The sequence below is a fragment of the Aricia agestis genome, chromosome 8, assembly GCF_905147365.1.
Source record: "Aricia agestis chromosome 8, ilAriAges1.1, whole genome shotgun sequence".
Classification (NCBI taxonomy): Eukaryota; Metazoa; Arthropoda; class Insecta; order Lepidoptera; family Lycaenidae; genus Aricia; species Aricia agestis.
Genome location: NC_056413.1, coordinates 549,561 through 565,111, shown reverse-complemented (window position 1 = coordinate 565,111; position 15,551 = coordinate 549,561). Strand labels below are relative to the sequence as shown.

Below are 15,551 nucleotides of genomic sequence, written 5' to 3'. Positions count from 1 at the left end.
TTGTTAGTCTCTGGGTGGTAGAGATAATATGATAAGGAGTAGTGGATATAATTTTCTGGACTGAATGCTAGTTCGAAACTCGAGCTAAGTTTTTTAGATTTAGGGAGTCAGACCGAGATTTACACACAATATTAGACACACCAGGATGGGTTAGGGAGGGGGTCTAAAATAATGAAAATCGTATGACGTACTAAAAGGTCCTTTATGGCGTTTCAGATCGATAATAATAACGTCGTGTAACATAGCATTGCTTTTATGCGGCAGTGATTCTAAGCTAAGTACTCACATACGGTTATGCTCGATAGTTTTACTCCAAATCGAGCAATAACCATCGTGTGGACCGCAAAACTGACAGTTCCAAGGCTCGCTTCGAGCCGGCTCGATGGAATTAAATATTATGTCAAATAAGTATGTCATTTCCTTCGATTCGGAGTAAAACTATCGAGCAAAACCGTATGTGAGTAGTTGAGTACTTAGCATATGAGAGACTTGCGTCTCACGTGCTTTTCCGACAGCGTTGCTATTTCCAATCAAGTGTTTTGCATCAAGGTCGTATCCTTACACTATTTGAATTTAAAATTACTAGTATTCAGTTTTTATGAGTTGTTAATAGTTTATTGTATCATGATATTATGTGTTACGAGTATTTATGTCTGATACGAGTGACGAGGCGCAGCGGGTCCAGTGGCGGCCGTAGCTCGTGTTAGCCAACTGCTCCGGAATGTGCTACTATTGTAACAACACATTAACGCATTTCTACAAATAATAGTTTTTTGGTACTTTATTAAAATATAAAATTAATGTAGAATCTGCATAAAACGTGACGGGAAAAGAGTTTGGATGTTCTGAATCATTGAAAAAGATACAAAATTGAAATCTTCCAAGAGTTCCAAGTTTTTGTTTTATACTAATGAATTGCAATATAATTAGGTGCGACCATCAAGGTACATTCCGCTTGCGAGCTGCTAGAAATCAGTAACTTAGGAGCGGTTGAGCGCAGAGCCTCGCTTTGTGCAAAACTTTTCGCAAAGGACTTTTGACAAATCCTAACAGCTTCTACGAATTCAGCATATTATTGTATTTCAATAATGCAACAATGCGGATAAAAAAAATATTGCACTTTTCAATTAATAGTTGCACGCACCGCGTTGGTCAACCGTTGCGACAGTCGCAAAAACGCAGATTTGTCTCGCTGCCAAGTGCGCGGCCTTGGCTTGCGCAGCGCGGGTCGACGCTCGCTGTGCAACCGCGCAAAAACTGTCGCGCAACCGAGAAATTAGACCAATTAAAATGATATTGATACACTATATTGTCGTTGTGTAGTTGAAGCTTGAGCAAATTATATTACATCGCTATCATTAGTTAAATAACTAATGATAGCGATGTAATATCGGCAGGGTTGCTGATCGGCTTGGCACTTGGTGCAGGTTGACAGAAACTTTGTCGTCATTGTGCCTTTTTAGGATTCCGTACCCAAATGGCAAATATCGGAACCCTTATAGATTCGTCATGTCTGTCTGTCTATCTGTATGTCCGTATCCGTATCCGTGTCGTATGTCACAGCCACTTTTCTCCGAAACTATAAGAGCTATATCTACTATTGAAACTTGGTAAGTAGATGTAGTCTGTGAACCGCATTAAGATTTTGATACAAAAGTGGAAAAAATATTAAAAATTTTAGAAGTCCCCATAGGTACCACTGAAACAAAAAAAATCTAACCTATGCATGTGGGGTATATCTATAATGGATAGGTCTTCAAAAATCATATTTATGTTCATATCATTTTTACAACCTGAATAGTATGCGAGAGACACTCAGAGACTCTTCCAAAGTAGTAAAATGTGTGCCCCCCCACCCACCTCCCTCTAACTTCTAAAGTAGGGGCATGATAAATCTACTCTATTAAAAACTACCAACGACAATTGGTTTCAACGAGATGTAGCTAGTAGTTCTTTTATATGTACGTCATAAATGGTAAACCTTAATTTAACTTCATTTATATATAATTTAAAATCAAAAACCTATTAATTTCATAAAAATAAACATTATTGCTGCTACGGAACCCTTCATGGGCGAGTCCAACTCGCACTTGGCCGGTTTTTATTTTATTTTAATTGATGATCATTTTATTTATTAACTACTAGTTTTTGTCTTACCGAAGGAGCCATTCTAATATTATTATTTTTTGCATTTTACAAAAAAAGAAATTGTAATATATATTAGCTTAAGTTCTATTAAACATGTAAAGGAAAAAGTTAAAACAAAGACGCACGTGCCATCCGGTGTTTATGAAACAATACATTTTTATACATTTTGAATCGTAGTCATATTGAAGAAAACCTACATAAGATAACAAAATAATATTTTATGCAGGGTCTAGTGAAATTTGGCTGAAGGATCTACAGACTTTTAACTGCTTTTTTCAGAACAATAAAAGTTTAAGCATTAAATTTAGATAGCTCAATTAATCAATCAGAGAAGTTGATTCATAAGCAGACCATAAAGTTAATATACCTGGCGGAATCTCGAGCTGTCAAACGAAACCAAAATTGGTTTTCATCTGTGTGTAAAAATATGTGTACGTATACACTTACACAAGCATGATTGAACATGATTTCTATGAGATTAAATCGTCAACGTGCGGCACGTGCCGACTGGACGTCAAAAATAGAGTGCTGCTGTCATGTATCAAACGTCTCTTTTTACCACGCCGTGTTACTGATAGTGACATAATATCTCTTGCTCAGGCCTTTGTTTCTCTATTCCGCTAGGTATATTAACTATATGAAGCAGACGGCGGACCAACGTAAATTAGTCCTCTTTTGTAAAACTCAATTGATCACGAATTACATTGAATCTACGAATAATAGAAACTATGGAAACGTAATTTCCATACTTCAACCGTTTGAATTTGGTTCTTTTTCGCACACGTAGGCCCTTATAAATAGTCAGTACTTAAGATGCGACCCGGTCTCAAGACGCGGTTCAGCTCTGTGATTGGTCCAAATTTTGACAGCCAACCAATTACAAAGCCTGAACCGAGTCTTGAGACCGAGATATATCTTGAGTACTGACTATTTATACGGGCCTAGAATATGGCAACAGCTGCGAAACACTTACATTCAAATTTAGAAAATAAAGCGTTCTAAACGTAAAATTGTCAACGACAATAATTGTCACTTAGATAAAAAGTAAAAACACAAAATTGTATACCGAATACATGCATAAAGTATGCATGTATTCGAGTCACATTGTAGACTCGCGGACAAAATTTTTGACCCAGTTACTCTTCCTTAGTTTTTGTTATTCGTAGCATTGAATTGGTATAATTCGACTAAATGACGTTGGTCTGTCAACTGCCTATGAATCAATTTCCTCGATGGTATATTTCATGTGAAGAGTAACGTGGAAGCTTACTATGATATTTTAGGCAATTGCTCAACGATTAGGTCACCTTCAAATTCCAATATGTATGACCAACACTAAGTCTTCTACCTCATCAAATTCAAAGCGATTAACTCGAAATCTATACCTAACGAATGAATCTCTGGTTAGTATAGATTTTGAGTCGCCTAAAAATTAGCGGACGTATACCTACATTTTACCGTCGAAAAATCTACAGCAATTTTTTTTAACGGGCGTTGGATCACCGTGTGGGAATCCAACGCCCACCACTGTATCTCCTGTGTGATCGACAGCGGTATCCAACCACGAAAGCCCTTTGATATGATCTCAGGAGCCCGAGGGACATGCTAAAACTGCCTTGGTTCCCAACCCTCCCGGATTGCCCGGGAGACTCCGGTAATAATGCTTAACCTCCCGTCCTCCCGGAGAACGATAATTTCTCCGGTTTTCAAAAACTAATAATTATTGCATAATAATTGACTCTGGATCAACTCTGGGCTTACTAATGACTTCATATGAAAGAGAGAAATGGTCCTGAGACTATGTTCTTTCACAAACCCCCTCCCCCCCCCTACAATCCTCCCGGGTTGGTTCTTTCGAAAGTTGGCAACCCTACTTGGGACCCGCAACGAAATTAATCAGAAGAAAATAGGAGGAGTAGGAAAAATTCCAATTGCCTTCCCCATACAAAGCGGGAGAAAGCACAAGGTTGCAATTACCGAAAGTCAGAGAACTTAGGGTCAATTCAGACCGCAACCCGACGCGTAGATGTATTTCTTTTGTACTGAATTGACAGATTTTAATTGCGTGAGACGTCTTGAAAATCTGTCAAAACCATACAAATTTAGAAATGCGTTACGGTCTGTCCCTATGGGGGAGCACCACGGAAATAAAGGTTAATAACAAAATATCTACGGCTACTCGATAAACCATTTCCAACGTTGTTAAGACCTTGCCCAGCTAACAGAGATGTCGTTAAATCTGCGACCTCCGCGAGAAAGTCCGATTATCCGCTCCGCCGCGCCGCGCCGCGCGACGCGCAGGGGGGGGGGGCAGTGAAAGTCGTCTCGCTATTGACATTACACTTGACACACATTTTTGTGTTCTCAGCGTGTTAGCGAATTAAAAAATGGCGGCTTCTTTGACGAGTCTATAACATGTAAGCTTATAGTCTAAGCCGTGAGACGCGGAAGTTCATTGAAGTTTTGCGAGCTAATATGAGGTTTTGTGACTTGTCTCACGGCTCTGATCAGTTGAAAGTCTGCTTCGCGCTCTTTTTAACCGACTTCCAAAAAAGAGTAGGTTATACGTTCGTCTGTGGATATTTTTACAATAGGTAATGTAATAATGGAATGCAATATTGTCCAAATTCTAAAATATATTGACTTCAGTGTATTTTAGTGTATTCTATCTACTTAGATATTACAATAGCTTACATATTTTGTATACAAAAGGAAAATACTAACATTTAGGACAACCATAAATATTATAATTACAGACTTTAAAGCGCCTAAAACGATTTTAATAGCAATACTTTTAAGCTTTTAAGCTATAAACCAAAAAGGAAATAGCAGTTTAGAATCCAAACAGTATATTAGCGTTAGTTTATGGTAATAGAACGAGCTGTATGGTTGTTCTATAGTAAATTATACAACCTTATGTTGTAGGTAGAACCTACATTTGGAACACGCTGGGAGAATCGAGCCACGCCTCTCTATAACTAATGTTTAATATAGTAATAGGTACATATCTACAAGTCGTTAATAATTTAAGACTATTATTATTGGTTTTAAACACAGAAATAAATCAAGATAGAACGGTAAGCGGGTGGAGTACGCGTGTTTCTATCTTGCTCTGTCGTGCAAGATTCGTTGAACGTTCATTCAGTCAGTGTGCACGTCTTAACTTGATTACACCGGAACGGTTGTGCAAATTTTTGCAATGCATAATAAGGCATTTGCCTTGTTGTGCATTGTCTAATTGTAAAAACAGAAGTACGAAAGTAAATCGTTCAAAAGGAGGTATTTCTTGCCTCGGGTAAGTTATTTGTTTTAACTAAAAGCAAAACAAAAATTGACACGAGCGATTCCTTAGCAAGATAGAACGCGCCGCCGTTCTATCTTTTATTATTTCTGTGGTTTTGAAAGTTTTTAAAAGCTACTGCGCTGGTCTTTGTACAAATTATTAAGGAGTGTCTATGATTTAATTGCGATGCTTTGTGATTTGAGGTAAATAAATAAAATAACATAACATAACTCACAGTATTTAAGTTGCGACTTTACTTGAAATCAAACCAAAATTCTATAGGAATTAACAACTCTTAGGTTGCGTTGCACCAACTAACTTTAACTATAACTTTAACTACAATGCAAAATGTCAAATCTTTGGTTAAAGTTAAAAATGGACGCCATCAAGACGCCATATTTAACCATAACCATAGAGCTCGACAAGACTTTAAATGCACGTGGCAAAAAAAGGAACTAACGCTGTCATCATACAAAAACGCCATTTTTGACAGTTCTCCTTTACCAGCAGCGCCCCCGTCCACGTTCATTTATAACCTTGTTGGACCAGCTGTCATCTGTCAATTTCTCCGGTTAAAGTTAAGGTTAAAGTTAAAGCTATATTTGCCTTAACTATAACCATAACTTTAACCTTAACTTTAACTTTAACCACGCCTCTGGTGCAACCCAACCTTAGCATTAATATAATATATTGCGATTATTTCCAAATGTGATTTACAAGATAATAATCAATTTTACATTAATTTACACAACATTTATGTACTAAAAGTTTTAAATAGGAATTAAAACTGCGTACAGAAAAAAGTTGTAAAATCAGATGGTTCAGATCTTATCCACTAGATGGCTCTGACTTTGGAAAAGTTTTAGATTATGAAAAAGTTGCAGTCGTTATTGACTAGAATTATTAATTTAGTTTTTACCGAGTTAATATTATTATCCCAAATAAAGCGTTATTATAACTCAAAAATTAACAAAAATATTAATCTATTAGATTAAGAGAACAATAAATGTATACTTTTATATATACATAGCTGTTGTATTAATAAAGTATAAAATAAAACTATTTTATTACTATATCTTATTTTCGTTTATTTAATATATCATCTTAAAAAATATATCCACAGCCGAAAATATAACTTCCTCGTTTTTTTGGAAGTCGGTTAATAATAGTTTCATTGATGAATGTGTCACGGTGCGCGTTGATGTCTTTTCTCCCAAGAGCGAGACATCATTATAATATTTTCATCATTTACGGTCCATTTCTTTTCGTTGATGGCATAATGATGCTTATTACCGATTTTAGGTCAAGAGACCCCAAGCTGTATAATTAAACTTTATTTAAGTCTTAAAAATTAAGATAAAATAGTTTCAATATTTGCAATACAATAGTTGTATTTCTTTATAAATATTATCAAATGAGCGTTCATAAATAAATCATTCTACTAATAATGAAAGACGTACAATAAAAGCTTAATAAAGCTCAATAGAGCTTAAATCGTTGTACCTAGCCTTGAGGTAGGTTAACTGAAGGCTCTAGTATACAGCCTTTGTGATTCAGCACCGTGAAAATCGAAAACTCGCCCGTAGCGCGCAAAATTCGAGTTTATCACGGGCAATTAAAGTTCAAAATGCAATGTAGAGTTCCGACCCAGTGCCGGTAGAGCCACTGACACACTTCCGCGTGCACCGTTAGCCGGCCCCGTTCCGATCTCCCCTCTCTCTCACTCTTCTTTTCGTGCGTATTCGCCGTCTCGCTCTGCAGGGCGACAAATTTCCGATGCGGGCGGCGTGTGGGCCCGTGAGGACTTTTTTAAGATTCCGTTTCGGCATCTCGGTCAATGGGTCGCCGGTATTTTGGGCTTTTTTTTAACTTATTTTTTTTTAATTAACGGCCATTTCGTCGTAGTTCGCGAATTTGGAATTACCTCCATTTCCTAATAACTCGGATTTAAATTTTAAAGAAGGAAGGAAAAATATATTATATTTTAAACTTCCCAAAAATTTGTACACAAAATAATTATAAGCTTTTCCAATAGTAGAATTTTGCTATTTAAATTATTACTAAATCTTACCAATACTTTGAAATTTTTATAATAATTGGTAGTAAATTAGTAAATACGCAAAATAGGTTTTTTTTTTTATGAAAGAAGGGGGCAAACGAGCAAACGGGTCACCTGATGGAAAGCAACTTCCGTCGCCCATGGACACTCGCAGCATCAGAAGAGCTGCAGGTGCGTTGCCGGCCTTTTAAGAGAGAATAGGGTAATAGGGGAGGGTAGGGATGGGAAGGGAAGGGAATAGGGGAGGATAGGGAAGGGAATTGGGCCTCCGGTAAACTCACTCACTCGGCGAAACACAGCGTAAGCGCTGTTTCACGCCGGTTTTCTGTGAGAACGTGGTATTTCTCCGGTCGAGCCGGCCCATTCGTGCCGAAGCATGGCTCTCCCACGTATAAACGTTATACGTAAACGAAGTAACAATAGCTGTAATAATACACTGTCTACTTAAACGTTATTTATTTTCCGAGTAAATAAAGTTATGTCAATATGAATTTAGTCGATTTATGCTTAAGCTAGATTAAATTAAATTATTTTACTTCAGGCTTGAAGTAAACACATTTTTGATACCAAAAACCCTATATAACCCTATTCTTTTATTTATATACTCATACGAGTATATAAATAAAAGAACAGGGTAAAATCATACAATCAAAAGTATATGTACTAAATATAAAGTAACCAAAATAAAATGTAAAGCTTGGGCCGGACCTTCAGTAGAGTTCCTGCAATCGAATGCCGCTCTACATACGAGTACGTGGTGCGGTTACTGAGTGGGAAGCGATAAACGTTTATTTTGGGGATGCCACGCGGATGTAGAAGTCGTACAATCTAAATTTGTATCCTACTGTGTTACATCTAATTAGTTATTAAATATAAATAAATATGTTTAAGCTATTTTTTTTAAGAATAAGGGGGCAAACGAGCAAATGGGTCACCAAAGCAACTACCGTCGCTCATCGACACTAGCAACATCTGAAGAGCTGCAGGTGCGTTGCCGGCCTTTTAAGATTTTAAGAGGGAATAGGGGAGGGTGAGGAAGGGAATAGGAAAGGGAAGGGAATAGGGTAGGGCCTCCGGTAAGCTCACTCACTCGGCGAAACACAGCGCAAGCGATGTTTCACGCCGGTTTTCTGTGAGCCCGTGGTATTTCTGCGGTCGAGCCGGCACATTTATGCCGAAGCATAGCTCTACCACGTAAAAATAAAAATAATTGACGAACACGTCAATTTCTCAACGTCAATTTCTTATAAATAAACGAATGATTCAATTTCATATAAAAAAACTATCATTTTATTAAAAACTTGTAGCGCATAAAACGTGGAAACGTATATTTTTTATGTAAGTCGTCCTTAATAATGATAATCTGTTCAGCTTAGGTCTGAAGAGGTAACCGTCGGACAGATAAATAATCACATACATAATCATTTTCGCATTTTAGTCGTTTTTGGTTTAAAAATTGCTTTAAATTATAAATAAACGAATGATATTATTTAGCTTTACAATTAATCGATATAAAAAAATGTGCACAAATTCTCTATCATATATTTTTTCAAGTAATAACTAATAACAAATGCAAAGGAAATGCATAGCAGGACAAGCCAAGATTTATTTATTTATTTATTTTGAAAAGATTAAGATGAAAGAAGATGAAAAACTATGTGAAAATTCCACTTAGAAAATTATTTTTACTTATGTTTGTAATAGACAGTAAAGGTAACTGGAAGAGATTACAATATAATATCTTTTCAAAGCATTTTGTTTAGTATATTATTTAAAATGTTTAATTTAAATAAATATTTTATATTTCATGTAATTGGCGAAAAAAATGTGATGACTATAAAATATTTCCTCTATTTAGAGAAAAAAAGTTAAAACAGCTTTATCTAATTTGATTAAACAGGACTGGTGCGCAGTCTAAACTACGGTCTAGACTGCGCATTTTTATTTGGTTCGAAAATTCTATTTTTGTCCGAATGCTAGCTAAAACTTGCTATTTGCCAAATTACAAAATATTAATTTTCATTAAAACTGTAAAAGCCAAATTCTTAAGATTTAAAAAATGGTAAAATAAAAAAATTATAACCATAAAATAAAGTACGTAGAAATATATGAATCACACTTTAGAACCTACCTTCGCAAAAAAAAAACAAACAAAAAAAAACTCATGCGCACACGCACCTCATATACTCGTAGGGGGTAGCCAACATCATCACACACTGGGTCATCACACAACACTTCACCACCACATCCCTCACACAAATGACCAGCCGGTGCCCAGCCAGTGTCCAGCCAGTGCCCAACGCCCATGGCCAACCCCCGGAGTGATCAGGGACAATGGCGAAACGTTTGACGAAATTTATTGGTTTATGACCTTCTCTATGCTCCAATGGCTGTAAAAGTTCGGAGCACGTATTGTTTATCGAAGGAGATAAGTTTGCAGTAAGCTATAGAGGCAAATGTCATTATTGACTGGCGTCACGATAGGTTGACATTTAACAAGTCAATTAAGTTATATTATCATTTGTCGTATGCATTGCTGCAAATTCGGCGCGTGTTGTTATATTTATTCTTTGCAGGTTGACATTAGACAATCAATTAAGTTATATTGTCATTTGTTAATATGCATTGCTACGAATTCGACGCGCACTGTTGTTCAAATTTGCAGTGGGTTATCGATGTAAATATACTATATTTACTGGTTGCAGGTTGACATTAGACTATCCATTAAGTTATATTGTCATTTGTATGCCTTGCTGCGAATTCGACGCGTATTGTTGTTTGCAGTGGGTTATCGTTACAACTGTGTGTTGGCTAGTAAAGCTTCTTATAGAAGATAGTACTGAATTGACGTATAAACTGACTTTAATGTTTAAATGTGTACTATTCGTATATGCATATATTATACGCGAGCAGATCCGATGACAAATATTATATTATTTTCTAAACATAACTTTTATTCATATGTCATTAAACTCCTAAACGACTTGACGGATTTTGTAATTTTTTATCTTTGTTCAAGAATGGTTAAAAATACAATTAGTCGAATAATTAATATGCTATTTTCAGCTAATTCTATCTGGATGTGGTCCAGGTAGAAATAGTTAATTTCAAACAGTTTCTACTCATATTATACGTCTGTCTCCATTGCCTAAATAAGATGATTTTATGCAAAACAGTTCGTGTATATTGTCGTCTGAACCTGTTGGGTAATAAACACAAATGGGGTAAAACAAAGCGACAATTTGGGGTAAAAGTTGGACAAAAGTAGCGGCATTAGCATACAGGGTGGCGGCAGCTTTGACTTTTATTGTAGTCGGTACCGTTATGTTTTCAGTTGTTTGTAAATTTTATGTTTATGAGTTTATGAGTGTTAGGTAACTGTGTATTCTTATTTCTTAGCTACCTAAGGGAATACCAAAATGTATTGGTTACCTGATAAAGAACAAGAAAACTGTGATATTTGAATTCTTATTAATTTAAAGACTTGCTTATCATAATTAAGTAAAGTGAAATAGTGTATGAATTTCTGTGTGCACTGTAAAACCTGGATTTCACAAAAGTCTAAGAAGTACAATTAATGATGAATAATTACACCATGCATAGGTATAAGTTGACTTTGAAGTATATGTTTAAGCAGTTTATTAAACCCATACATATATCACATAGCTAAATCTAAATATACACAAGACGACGATAAATATATTGTACTAGCTGTCCCAGTGAACTTCGTGTCACCTTAAAACCTTCCCTGGACTTCTACGAATATTTTAAGACTAAAATTAGTCCAATCCGTTCAGCCGTTTTCGAGTTTTAGCGTTACCAACACAATTGAAAATCCATTATATTATATAGATAATGAATAAAAATTGTAGCTAGTGATTTCAGTCTCGAAGGCCAGTTTTATTGAAAAAAATACTTAACTTTACTCAAATTATGCAAGATCTTTCATGGTTTAGAAATGTTTTATTGAATAAGAAATGAGAAACAATGCTGGCACTATACATCACAAGTCACAACTCACAACAGGTAGCCCTTAAGGCTTAAAAGGCCATGAACAATGCACATTGCACGTGCATATGCAAACTACTGCCCTTCATTTACATAAACTTTGACGAATTGGAGATTTACGAGTGTCAGTAGTCGGTAGCGAAAAGGGTTCCAAATGTTTAAATTACAATTGGAAAACAAAACATTATTGTTTAAATAAAGTAAACAGTGAGTTGTCTTATCATATTTATGATAAAAAAAACTGATTAATATGTAGAACATTCTCTAAAACAGGGGTTCCCAAACTTATTTTGTCTTCTGCCCACTTTGAAAACAAATTATGATTTAGCGCCCTCATTGTTTCAATTTAAAATGTTTCCATATTAAATTAAATTACAAATCACCCCCAAGCCTCTACACAACACCCCCATTTTTTTCTGGGTCCCACACCTTTAGACGTTCAGCGCCCACAAGGAGGCGTTATCTTGGGAAAGGCTAAAACATGTCTAACAAATGCCTGCTAAATGAGCATGCTGAAAATGATGCACAATATTAGGCTTTATGAAATAAAATTTAGACCTAACCTAATTAGCGAAATATGCTAGTAGCCTATCTCTTCATTTTCTTATCAGTGTTTATACAAGAAGTCTTTTTTGATAAAATAATATGTTATCGTACTTTTATGTGACTTTCTGAATTAAGTAAATTATATTTAATGTATTTTATTTAAAAAATATTATTAATCACCGAAGGTGTGCGTATCAGGTGTTACGGTTTTTAATTTAGTTTATTAGTTTTAATTAGTGCAATTAAATAAATTAAATTAAACATGGCAACCGAACTGACCTAACACGATACGAATATTATATTTTATAATAAGCTTTTGCTACAAAGTTAACTTTGTTTTGCAAACCACATCTTACATAACAGTCATGTCTTTAGTTTAAGAATCATCAAGAGTATAAGTTTAAGTGGTTTGATTATAACTTACTCAAATTAATTGTTAGTATTTATGCATCAAAATAATGACATTTAACTATATAGGATATATTTTGGGACCAATATTTTATGTACAACAAACTAATTTAGTTAAAACACATTAGCAAAACACGCCTCCTTTCTCACTAGAAAAACAAAATCAATTAAACAATAACAAATCCCGGAACATTTATAGTTCCCGTTATCTCCAAATCTCCGGTATCCCACAAAAAAGGCGGGCGTTGACCTATCCCGGTCCCGGGTCATCGTCCGGGATAGCCCGGGGTGAGCCGGCCGCTGACCCGCGCGGCCTTGACGGGGCGAGAGGAATATAGGCCCTTAAAAAGGATTGGGTCGATGTTACTACTATATTGTGTATCTCAATACTGGACCAGAATGTTTGTAGGCCTTAGAGTCAATTCAGACCGCAACGGGACGAGGCGATGCGAGGCGCGGCGCGGCATACATTTGTATGGATTAGACAGATTTCAATTGCGTGAGACGTCTATCGAATCTGTCAAATCCATATAAATTTAGAAATGCATCTACGCGTCGCGTTGCGGTCTGAATCAACCCTTAGAGTTTGAGGTTTCCGCCTATTTAGTTACGTCTCTACTTTACTGTGTATATTAATGATACTAGGCCGGTCAGGCGTGGCAAAAGCACAAATTGTAATTATGACAACGCACAGCCCGCACTTGGCTGAAATTAGGCTGCATTTAGATGTTATGACGTAGGCATCCACTAAAAGAGGATTACGATCAATTCTACCCCCAAAGGGACAAAATGGGGGATGAAAAATTGTACGAAGCTTTGTCAATTTTAATAATAATAATTCTTAATGCGATCGAAGCCGTAAGCAAAAGATAGTTCTAATATAAAGGTGAATAATGTGAAACGATACATTTGAAATCCCTTAAAATGTTATAAAACTTAAAAACTAGTAAAAGTAACATAGCTCACTAAATAATATACTTAATAATTTTACGTGGGAGAGCCATGCTTCTGCACGAATGGGCCGGCTCGACCGGAGAAATACCATGTTCTCACAGAAAACCGGCGTGAAACAGCGCTTGCACTGTGTCTCGCCGAGTGAGTGAGTTTACCGGTGGCCCAATCCCCTATCCTATTCCCTTCCCTACTCTCTCCTTTTCCCTTCCCTTCCCTACCCTCCCTATTACCCTTTTCCCTCTTAAAGGCCGGCAACGCACTTGCAGCTCTTCTGATGCTGTGAGTGTCCATGGGCGACGGAAGTTGCTTTCCATCAGGTGACCCGTTTGCCCCCTTATTTCATAAAAAAAAACCTATTCAAACGGCAGAATCATACAAAATATTTAATACTATTCACTTATAACAGGACTCTTGTTGGAAGTTATTGAAATATGTATAGCAAGCATTAGGACTTTATCGTAATTTTGGCAAGCTTATCGTATTATTATAACACTTATTCGTGATGTACTAGCTTGTAAGTATTATGTAAATAAACAAAGTGTAAGCGACATAATATTATCATAATTCCAATCATTTATTTAAAGATAACGCGCCCTTTACACACAGCTGATTTAAACCAGGTGTAATATTATTAGTTATTATAATAATATAAACATTAAGTTAATGATATAAATGGCGACATCTGTATTATTAACGGACAAAGCTGTTAAATTAAATTAACAAATAAAAAAATAACAAGCTGAAACTTTCTTGACAAGTAGCAACTTACTTAAGTAGATTAAATAATACTAAAATAAGGCGTTATTACTTAAATGTCATTTAAACTTTATGGAATTTAAATAACGCTTTATTTACTTTATACGCTTTTATAATTTTTCGGTTGTTAATTTCTTTCATAAAGTTTTTATCACCATGCTTGTTATAATATTTTTATGTATAATTTACAAAATAATAAAACATTTAAAAACTTTCTGTTCTTGAGTTTAGGCTAAAAAATATTGTTTAATTTTTTTTCTCGCAGTCGGGATCGAAATACAAACCTATTTCAAATTCGATGAACACAGCCACTGAGCCATAACTCACATGAAGTGACCACGTGACACAAACCAAATATTTGTGTCGCAAAACACTTTTACTTGGCAAATAGAAAACCCCCACCCTTATTACAAGGAAGTAGAGTTCATATTGCCTAATCTGCTCTTACCTTTCGCGAGCGCTCGCTAATACGATTTTCACATGTACGTTTGTATAGCTAGTTAGTCGCCGTGACTTTGTCTATTTCGGCTTCATTATCATCATCAGCGCGACACTTGTTAGCGTGAAAAAACTGGTAATCAAGAGTGTTTCAGCCTATTTTTATTTTGTTTGTGTTAAAAAGATGTTCACGACTAAGCTTGATGATACTATGATATGATAAGATGACTACCTAATAATGCTAGAAGGAGGATTTATTTTACATTTTCCGTGGGTTGTCATGTCCGTCTGTCTGTCTTTGGGTTGTCAAATTGAGCTAAAAAGAATAATAAGATTTCTTTTAATTTTGATAGAAAATTGCTACGTCAAGACACTGGGGTGTTTTATTAAGTTAGGTTAGTTGGACGCTGTTAAGTATTTTTTGTATTATCCTACAAAAAATTACGCATTGAGTTATTAATGCAGTCGTATTCTAAAGAATATGACGATGATCTCAAGATCATCAGGGCGAGTGAAGCGGGCCCTGGTATATCCCACCACCTGAGCACTTTTGTGGTACACTTTACGGAAAAACTATCACGCCTGTTGATTTGTGCTTTAAGATAGTAATTTTTATTTAAATGTGTTGTCGATGAGTCAGTCAAGGTGTGACGACGCGAGTCCTAAAAAAGCTCGACTTTTAGCTAGTTTAGAACAAGATTGAATTCATAAGACGTCAACAAAAAAATTGTGGGTTAGTACACAAATGCTTAACAGCGGCCAGTTATAATATTGTAAAAATATTTTTAAGATCCAGATACTATTGAATTATTAAAAATACACGCGAAATAACTATTGAAGCAAACTAGAGTAATAGCTTCCTGCAAAAGACATCAACGCGCCCCGACTTCTTAGAACGACTGATAATATCGTTCATTCCTCAGCTGACTTTAAAGTGCTCACATAGCGCAG

General features: G+C 35.8%; 1 protein-coding gene across 1 annotated transcript in view; it reads right to left on the bottom strand.

Annotated features, from left to right (window-relative positions):
• Positions 1 to 15,551, bottom strand: part of LOC121729444 (ichor) — a 53,026-nt gene that overhangs the window by 3,210 nt on the left and 34,265 nt on the right. The window lies entirely within an intron of this gene.